Genomic DNA, 10,298 nt, shown 5'->3' on the forward strand with positions numbered 1-10,298 from the left:
GGAAGTGGAAAATAGCAATCCACTAGCTGCGAGCGGTTTGAATTGGCTTGTAATCAAGCAAAGCTTTTCCACTCAAGCCAGAGTCATCAATCTTTTGCTGCATCCCAGAAGTACAATCTATTTCTGACGAATTCCCAGCAATTTATTGGTTTAATTGTATTTCAAACTCGCAGATTTACCATTCTTTTTGGGGATAAGGCAAGTCGGGAATATTGGATCACTTGGCTCAGCCCTTCCTTCCGAGCTCTCCCAGATACGTACCAGCAACGAACGTAAATCTAGCACCAGCCATATGGTACCCGGAATAACTTTTCCCTTAACTAACTCCCAAAAGCGTCCCGCCTTCCAGCTGACACGACACAAGAATTGCCCTAAACAGAAATCGATTTCGAAATTAAGCTATAAAACTTTTCTCTCGGTAAGTAGCTGAAACCAAAAAAACACCCACCAAAACGATTTCCAAAGTTAGCATCCTTCCGTCACGATTTCGGAATCCCGTTTAATCCATTCTTCTACATGCTTTCGTTTCAGCAGGATCTGATTCGGATTTTCTTCTCCCACTTCTTCCTGGCTTCGCTCGCCACTTTGGGGAAAATCTTTCCACATTCCAGCTTAGAATCGCTGCGCTGCTGTCGAAGGTGCTGTGCAGCATCTTCTATAATTTACGAGCTCACCGGGAGAGCAGTTCGAAATAAATAAATTTTCGTGAATTTCCCACACCTCCCCGCATCTTACCAGATCCTGCCAGCTGCATCGGTAGCAGCCGCAGCGAAATGGTGGCGGCAGAGTTTGAGAAAAACTTGTTATCGCTGCTTTCGAGCCATGTGCAGTTGCCCATACGCGACGGTAAATGGGTCGAACAGCGGTCGCGAGTGTAATTGTGGAATTCAGAAATTAAATGGAGGGAAAAGTTCGCGCGAGACGACCTCTGGTGACATATTTTAACGGCTTTGCTCGGGTGGAACGTTTAACCCTTTCACTACGAGTGTCGTCTTTAGACGACATGAGAGTGATACTGCACATCGATCACACCAGCGGGATGTGCATACTTTTCGGCACGGAACTCCGTACAGCGGTAGCACTTTGGTGGAGCACACTGCGGTATTGAAAGGGTTAAAGGTGTTTAGATTTGAATCAATGGTACATTGAGAAGGAAGTCTGGAGAATATTCCGATTTATGAGTCCTATGACGAAACATGAAAAACTATAGTGTGGGTCATAATACATATTTGGCATTAAAAATAATGTGTTACATAGGGCTTGTGTGAAAATAAACAGGGCGAATGATACAGTGTAGCTCATAGATGTTGGCGAACAAAAGACCATATTCTTTCCATGTTGTTAAAATTCACGTTTTTTTTTTAATTTTCCTAAATAGGAAATTCTAAAGAGCTTTTACTCAATCAACAATACCCAATGAATAGTAAGACTTACAGAGCAATCGGCAGCCGGCGACAGACGCTTTTTGAAGGCACGTCTACGGGACTCTAAAACAATGGACACAGTGAGGACGTATCTTTCCTTCCTTCCACGACCAAATTACTGTATTCGTGGAACAACAAGAACTAGTGCATCTGTAATGCTCGCAGCTGAGGGTCTACCAACAGACATAAACCTTTTGCGTGACATTTTCCTGGAAGTGCACGAAAAACTGGGAATTTCACGCATTGACGCCTTGGCAGACCTCAAATCACACCGAGCATTCCTGTCCAGTGAACGTACGCAACGGCTACAACATGCTAGGGAAGCAGCAACAAAATTCTATGGTCCGCCAAATTTTCAACGACGCTGACGCGCCCTTTACAGGGAATTAGTAGTCGAAAAAATAGTAAAATAAGTGGAATTGGTCTGAAGGAAACTTCTTCGCCTTCTCAACAGAATCCGACTGAAATTTTGATATATTGTCAAAATTTCAATCGCATGAAAAGCCCAGCAAAAATGAAAGAAATTTATCAACATATTTTACCCGCTTCTTTCGATGTTATTCTTGCAACTGAAACTAGCTTGGACGAAAGAGTAAGAAGCGAATTTTTTTTTAGAAATTTAATGTATTTCGGCACGACCGCAACTTATCGTTATCTCAGAAGAAGTCTGGAGGAGGGGTCCCCATTAATGCAAATTTGACTTCTGAAGAACTTATAACCGAAAAACATAAAGAATTTGAACATGTTTGGGCAAAATTATCGATAGCTGGCGAAGTGCACATATATGCTACCGTGTATTTCCCATCCGAACACGCAAATAAAAAGTCGTATGAATTATTTTTTCAAACGGCAAATCGAATTACAGAAAAACTAGAGCCAGAAGTGAAATTGCATATCTAAATATGGCGACTTCAATCAAACTAAAGTAGACTTCATTCCCGATAACGATAATGAATGCATTCTACTTCCAGTCGTCGGGGAAAATGAAACCCTTCATTATATATTATGCTGTCAAAAAAGTCTTGCGGTATTTTTTTGAATTTTCATTTGTTCATAAAATTAGTTACAACCATCTGTTTTAAGTCAAATATGCGCCGTTTTGTTCGATGACTTGTTCCCAACGAGATGTCAACTTCATAATACCCCTGTTATAGAAGCTCGCTTCCTTATTGGGAAAAAACTCGGATAGCCAATTTTCACAGGCCTCTTTTGTGGCTAACTTCTGACTACCTAGCTCGTTCGCCATGGACAAAAACAGGTGGTAGTCACTTGGTGCAAGGTCCGGACTATACGGCGGATGCAAAAGAACCTCCCATCCGAGCTCCCGGAGCTTCTGGCGCGTCACCAAAGAAGTGTGTGGCCTGGCGTTGTCCTGATGGAAGACAATGCGGCCTCTGTTTATCAAAGATGGCCTCTTCTTCATGAGTGCTACCTTCAAGCGGTCCAGTTGTTGGCAGTACAGGTCCGAATTGAAAATTAGTGGCTCCGCAAAGCTCATGCGATTGAGCCTTACAAATAAATGAATTGAAAAAAAAAAGGTCCGAATTGAGCGTTTGGCCATAGGGAAGCAGCTCATAATAGATTATTCCTTGACAATCCCACCAAACACACAGCAGAACCTTCCTGGCCGTTAATGAGGGCTTGGCCACCGTTTGAGCCGCTTCAGCGGGCTTCGACCACGACCGTTTGCGCTTCACGTTGTCGTAAGTGACCCACTTTTCATCGCCAGTCACCATCCGCTTCAGAAACGGGTCGATTTTGTTGCGTTTCAGCAGCGATTCACATGCGTCAATACGGTCAAAGATGTTTTTTTGCGTCAACGTGTGTGGCACCCATACATCGAGCTTCTTTATGAATCCAAGCTCCTTCAAATGGTTAATAACGGTTTGATGACTTATCCCCAGCTCTTGGCCGATGCTACGGCTGCTACTATGCCGGTCTTTCTCGGCTAATTCAGCGATTTTGTCGCAATTTTCGACGACAGGCCTTCCGGAGCGTGGCGCATCTTCGACGACCTCTACACCAGAACGAAAACGTTGAAACCATCGTTGTGCGGTGGAAATGGAAACTGTATCGGATCCATAAACTGCACAAATTTTATTGGCAGCTTGAGATGCATTTTTGCCTTTGTCATAGTAGTACTGTAAAATATGTCGGATTTTCTCTTTATTTTGCTCCATATTTGCGACACTATAACTCACGAACGACTTAACCAAAAAAAACACTGTCAAGGACTATATTATAGCGCGCAAAAATACCTTTCCAACAAGCTATAGTTCGACTCGATACAATGAATACAACTAGAACTACGCGCTTACAACGACACCTCGCGGAAATACCGCAGGACTTTTTTGACAGCCTAATATTTGACGAAATTGCACATCTAGGTCTTAATCAAATAAATCACGTAAAAATTCCCAAAATTATTATTTAGACCTATTATTTACTAACATCACCGACGACTTTTGTGTGAATGAGTCCATGACTCCCCTTTGGAAAAATGAAAAATTTCACACAGCAATTGAATACTCATTCTTTGTACATGACATACAATTTCCCATCGAATGGGAGTACGAAGAAGTACCGGAATACAGCAAAACGAACTTTGAACCAATCAAATGTAGCCTACAAGCCATAGAATGGCATACTTTATTAAACAGCGAACGAGATGTCAACTTATCCGTACATATTCTTCACGAAGTTCTGAATAACACAATATTAGAATTTGTGCCGCAGAAAAGAAGACGAAGAAATTCAACCAGCAAATATCCTATTTGATATAACGCTCAAATGAGAAATTTGAAGAATAGAAAACAAAAAGCACACAAAAAATACAAAATAGACAAAAGTAATCAAAATTTGCTGGAATATCAGAATATTTCCAAAAAACTTAATTTTTCCATTAAAAGTGCACAAGAAGAGTATCATAGAATGGTCGAAACAGAAGACAAATCATGTCCGAAGAAATTCTTTAATTACGTAAAGTCTAAGCTCAAAAGCAATACCTTTCCATCGCAGATGCATCTCGATGAAGATGTAGGGAATTCTTCAAACGAAATTTGTAATCTCTTTGCAAATGTCTTTCAGGAAGTATATACCACATTTTTCGAAGAAAATCGCGATCGGGACTACTTTTCATTTTTACCGGAATATCCAACTATCTTTCACAACAAGAAATATGTCATGCATTAACCCTTTCATTATGGCATTGTGCTCCGCCGAAGTGCTACCCCTGTACGGAGCACTGCGCCGCAAAGTATGCACATTGCACTGGTGTGATCGAAGAGCAGTATGAATTTCATGTCGGCCAAATACGACGCTCGTACACACAGCTCGTCGCGCGGATGTCGTCTATAGACGACGCTCGTAACGAAAGGGTTAAAGAAATTAGATGGAACGAAAGGACCAGGGCCTGACGGAATAGCACCTGTATTTCTGAAGAACCTGGCTGAGGAACTCACCCTTCCCTTATATTGCATTTTAAATATGTCACTACAAACTGGAATATTCCCAGAAAAATGGAAATATTTTTTTTGGTACCTATCTTCAAATCAGGCGCTAAATCTGACGTACGTAATTATCGTGGAATTGCCATTATCTCTTGCATTCCTAAACTATTCGAAGCAATAGTGAATGAAAAAGTCTTCCAACAAGTAAAGAATAGAATAACGTGTATGCAACATGGCTTCTTCAAAGGCCGCTCAACTGCAACTAATCTGTTGGCATTTGTGACTTTTATTTTGAATGCAATGCACTGACTTCAGTAAATAGTAATTCCAAATGAAATCGACAAATGACAAAACATGAGTATTTTTGATTCGAATGAAATTGTGTATTTCGTTTGGGTTAGAGGTATTTTTTGACTCAAGCGTAACTTTTGAAAAGGGTGTATCGATTTGAGTAAGAGAAATATTTGATAATTTATATCTCAAAAACTATGAGTCGTACCGGAATAGTGTCTTAGAAAGAGTTATAGAGTTTTGATGGTTGAATATGAAAAAAATGTACACTGAGAAAAAAAATTAGTACTCTTTTTTTATTTACAAAATAAAAATTCAATTTGCAATATCTAAAATACATATTTTTATTTTTTTTAAATTTTTTTCATAAAAAATAGAAGTCATGTTCATGAAAATTTAAAAAATGGGCCCAAGATGGTAAAACTATTTTTGACGAAATTTGTAGAACATCGAATTTTTAGGAATTTTCGAAACATCGAATTTTTGTATGTTAACAATCATTTTTAGCCACAAATTATGAATCCTGATGTGATTTAAAACAAAAAGGTTGTTATCAATCTCCTTCTAAATGTAGCCATTCTCGAAATATTTAAAAAAATATTTCTAATTTATTGTCTTTTTTATCGTAAATAATCCCTTTTAATATGTTTGTCGTGTTATGCCGTCATGTTCCATGAAATTTTATGAATTTGCTTATAATAACAACTTTTCCAAATACATCATCATGGTTCATTTTTTGACTCAAGCGTAACTTTTGAAAAGGGCGTATCGATTTGAGTAAGTGAAATCTTTGATAATTTATATCTCAAAAACTATGAGTCGTACCGGAATAGTGTCTTAGAAAGAGTTATAGAGTATTGATGGTTGAATATGAAAAAAATGTACACTGAGAAAAAAAATTAGTACTCTTTTTTTATTTACAAAATAAAAATTCAATTTGCAATATCCAAAATACATATTTTTAAATTTTTTTAAAATTTGTTTCATAAAAAATAGAAGTCATGCAGAAAATTACAAACAAATTATGACTTCTGATGTGATTTCAAACAAAAAAGGTAATTATCAATCTCCTTCTAAATGCAACCATTCTCGAGATATTTAAAATAATATTTCTAATTTATAATCTTTTTTATAGTAAATAATCTCTTTTAATATGTTTGTCGTGTTATACCGTCATGTTCATGAAATTTTATGAATTTTCTTATAATTTCCAACAATTTTTTGATTGATTGAAGTTTGTATTAAGATAAAAAAGAATTTTTAGTTTCGCTACGTTTTGTATTAACTCTTTGTGGTCGTTTATCTGCTCTCAGCCACCACAGCAAGAAACCATGCTAGTCTTATATTTTACTCAACCAAGTATCAGTTCATGCCTTACCTAAACGAACCTTGATGTCTAGTGAACCTATTTGCGAATCAATATGGTGCTCCTATGAGTAATAGATAACGGTACTCAGTATCAAACAATGTAGTCACCCACACAAGATAACGCGTTGAATGCATAGGAATGTGGGAAACAAATCATAACAGCAGAATTTAGCCATTGTAACACTTTGGTGTGATGGAAAAAATGGTTCATTACTATTAGAACTACTGTTTGCATAAATGTCTTATGTTATTTGAATAATCGCATAAGTGTATCAAGCGACAAAACCTTTTTTATATAAAAACATCACATAACGCCATATGAGCCTTGATAAAAATATATATATTTTGGAAAAGAAAATCATATTTAAATACATTGTGAAATTGATACATATATCTTCTTCTTCTTCTTGAATGGCACTAACGTTCCAAGAGGAACTTCGCCGTCTCAACGTAGTATTACTTGCGTCATTTTTATTAGTACTTAGTTGAGATTTCTATGCCAAATGATACGCCTTGAATGCATTCTGAGTGGCAAGCTCTAGAATATGCGTGACCACAGTGCAAGTCGGAGGAACTTTCATTTGACAAAAAATTCTCCCGACCAGAACGGGAATCGAACCCGAACCCCCGGCATGTTAGGTTTGACACTAACCACTCGCCCACGGGAGCACACATATATATATGGTTCACAAAAAAACAGGAAGTGGGTTATATCTATGGTATAACCGCAAGGGTGACGTAGGACTATCGTTGATTTAGAGATCATTTGTATGAAGTTGAATCTGAATTCATTCTGAATGAATGAATATTTGGAGAACTTCGAAAACGAGAGCGTTACGTTGGAGGCACAAGGTTTTATGCATCCAATATTGGATAGGGAAATATCCTACTGATGGGGAAGAATAATCTTCAGAAGCTATCCTGTTGATGGCGATTGATTGAAAAATCACAAAACCTAATGTATTTGGTCACAGTGTTACATGGATAGAAAACATTCAAATAAACTCTTTCACATGAATGTATTTTTAAATTCCTAGAGGAACTGGCAGATTATTTTCCAGATCTTTCTCGATCCAAACGGAAAAAATTCCGTGCGTGTATGTGTGTGTGTGTAGCGGCTGCTTCGAGATCTTCCCGGGGAACCGTTTGTAGTATCACTCTCCTCCTGATGGATTCCCTTCTGGCCTAAGGTGCACAAACAGGCTCTTGGTGACACCGTTCATCCGCGCTTTCATGATAAATGAAGAGCTTCACCACAACAGCGACAACATGCTCCAATCGCTGTTCAATTAGAACTGAGTGGATTTCCGAGCGGCGCTCGCTTATATACCGATTGGTGATTTCAATAGCCTATTTTGAAAGCAAATTTAAGATTATTGAAACAAGTTTTTGGATCAGAAAGTAACAAGTATAGAACGCGTAGACATTTTATCTTTCGAATGAAGTGTTTATCATACCATTTCGTTCAGTTGTTTAGGAGCTATTAACACTCAAAATCTCGGTCTCCGGCGTAACGCTTTCGTTTTCGAAACTTTGATTTTACACCCCGGTATAGAAATGAAAGACGTAGTCCTACGTCAAAAATTAAAGAAGTTTATTTTTCATAATCTTGCATATATACTTTTTCAAGTAAAAATAATTCCGACCAGTACGACACCCATGCCCAAATTTAATACGACCGCAAAGGGTTAACCCACATGTCTTCGAATGTTTCGTAACGTAACTCCTAAACATATGTCTTTACCATAACGATGTATTTGGAAAAGTTGTTAGAAATTATAAGAGAATTCGTAAAATCTCATGAACATGATGGTATAACACGACAAACATATTTAAAGGGCCTATTTACTATTAAAAAGACAATAAATTACAAATATTATTTGGCAAATATTGGAGAATGGCTACATTTAGAAGGAGATTGATAATAACCTTTTTTGTTTTGAATAGCATCAGGATTCATAATTTGTGATTAAAAATGACTGCTAACATACAAAAACTTGAAGTTTCGAATTCCTAAAAATTCGATGTTCCACAAAGTTCGTCAAAAATAGTTTTACCATCTTGGGCCCATTTCTTTAATTTTCTACATGACTTCTATTTTATATGAAAAAATTGAAAAAAAATATACAAAAAATACATAAAAAAATATAATATATTTGATATCGCAAATTAATTTTTTTTTGTAAATAAAAAAAAGAGTACTTATTTTTCTTCTAAGTGTATATTTTTTTCAAATTAAGCCAACAATACTCTATATTTCTTTCTAACACACAATTTCGGTACGACTCATATTTTTTGAGATATATTATTTTCAAAGATTCCTCTTACTCAAATCGATACGCCCTTTTCAAAAGTTACGCTTGAGTCAAAAAATGAACCATGATGATGTATTTGGAAAGTTGTTAGAAATTATAAGCAAATTCATAAAATTTCATGAACATGACGGCATAACACGACAAACATATTAAAAGGGATTATTTACGATAAAAAAGACAATAAATTAGAAATATTTTTTCAAATATTTTGAGAATGGCTACATTTAGAAGGAGATCGATAATAACCTGTTTTGTTTTAAATAACATCAGGATTCATAATTTGTGGCTAAAAATGATTGTTAACATACAAAAATTCGAAGTTTCGAAAATTCCTTAAAATTCGATGTTCCACAAAGTTTGTCAAAAATAGTTTTACCATCTTGGGCCCATTTTTTAAATTTTCTGCATGTCTTCTATTTTGTATAAAAAAATTGAAAAATATTTGTTCTGGATATTGCAAATTGAATTTTTATTTTGTAAAAAAAAAGAGTACTAATATTTTTTTTTCAGTGTACATTTTTTTCAAATTCAAGCATCAATGCTCTATAACTCTTTCAAAGATACTATCTCGGTACGACTCATAGTTTTTGAGATATAAATTATCAAAGATTTCTCTTACTAAAATCGATACGCCCTTTTCAAAAGTTACGCTCGAGTCAAAAAATTCCCAATTGCTGTGAAAAACTCATATTTCCTCCAACCCAAACGGAATGCACACTTTCATTGGAATCAAACATACATGTTTTTAAATTCTGCATTTTCAGGACGATTTCATTTGGAATTGCTGTAAAGCATTTGACCGCATCGACATTCCATTACTACTCTTCAAATTGCAGAAAATTGGAATGGAACAAGGACTCTTAAACTGGCTGGATTCTTATCTAACAAATCGTGAACAAATTGTTCATTTTCAAAATTCTCTCTCAAATCCAGTAAAAGTCACTTCGGGAGTCCCACAAGGTTCGCATCTTGGTCCTCTTCCTTTCATTCTGTACGTTAATGACATTTCCTTCGTTCTCAAGCGTATAAATGTACTTGTGTATGCAGAAGACATGAAGCTTTTCGCGGAAATTGGAAATGAAAACGATATCGAAGCATTCCAAAACGAAATACATGTATTCCATACTTGGTGTAATAAAAATCTACTGAAACTGAATGTAAAAAATGCAACTCCATTACATTTAGCAGAAAAAATCATGTACCAAATATTGTAATACGTCTTGGAAATCAAAATGTAGAGAAATGTGAAACATTAGAGCTCTCGGCGTCGTCCTGGACTGTAGACTCACATTCATAGAACACTACAACTCTGTAATCAATAAGGCAAATAGTGTGTTAAGCTTTGTCAAACGCTCCTCACATTACTTCCAGGACCCATACACAATCAAACTTTTGTATATCACATACGTAAGGCCCATTCTGGAATACTGTAACATTGTTTGGACCCCGTA

The sequence above is a fragment of the Toxorhynchites rutilus genome, chromosome 3, assembly GCF_029784135.1.
Source record: "Toxorhynchites rutilus septentrionalis strain SRP chromosome 3, ASM2978413v1, whole genome shotgun sequence".
Classification (NCBI taxonomy): domain Eukaryota; kingdom Metazoa; phylum Arthropoda; class Insecta; order Diptera; family Culicidae; genus Toxorhynchites; species Toxorhynchites rutilus.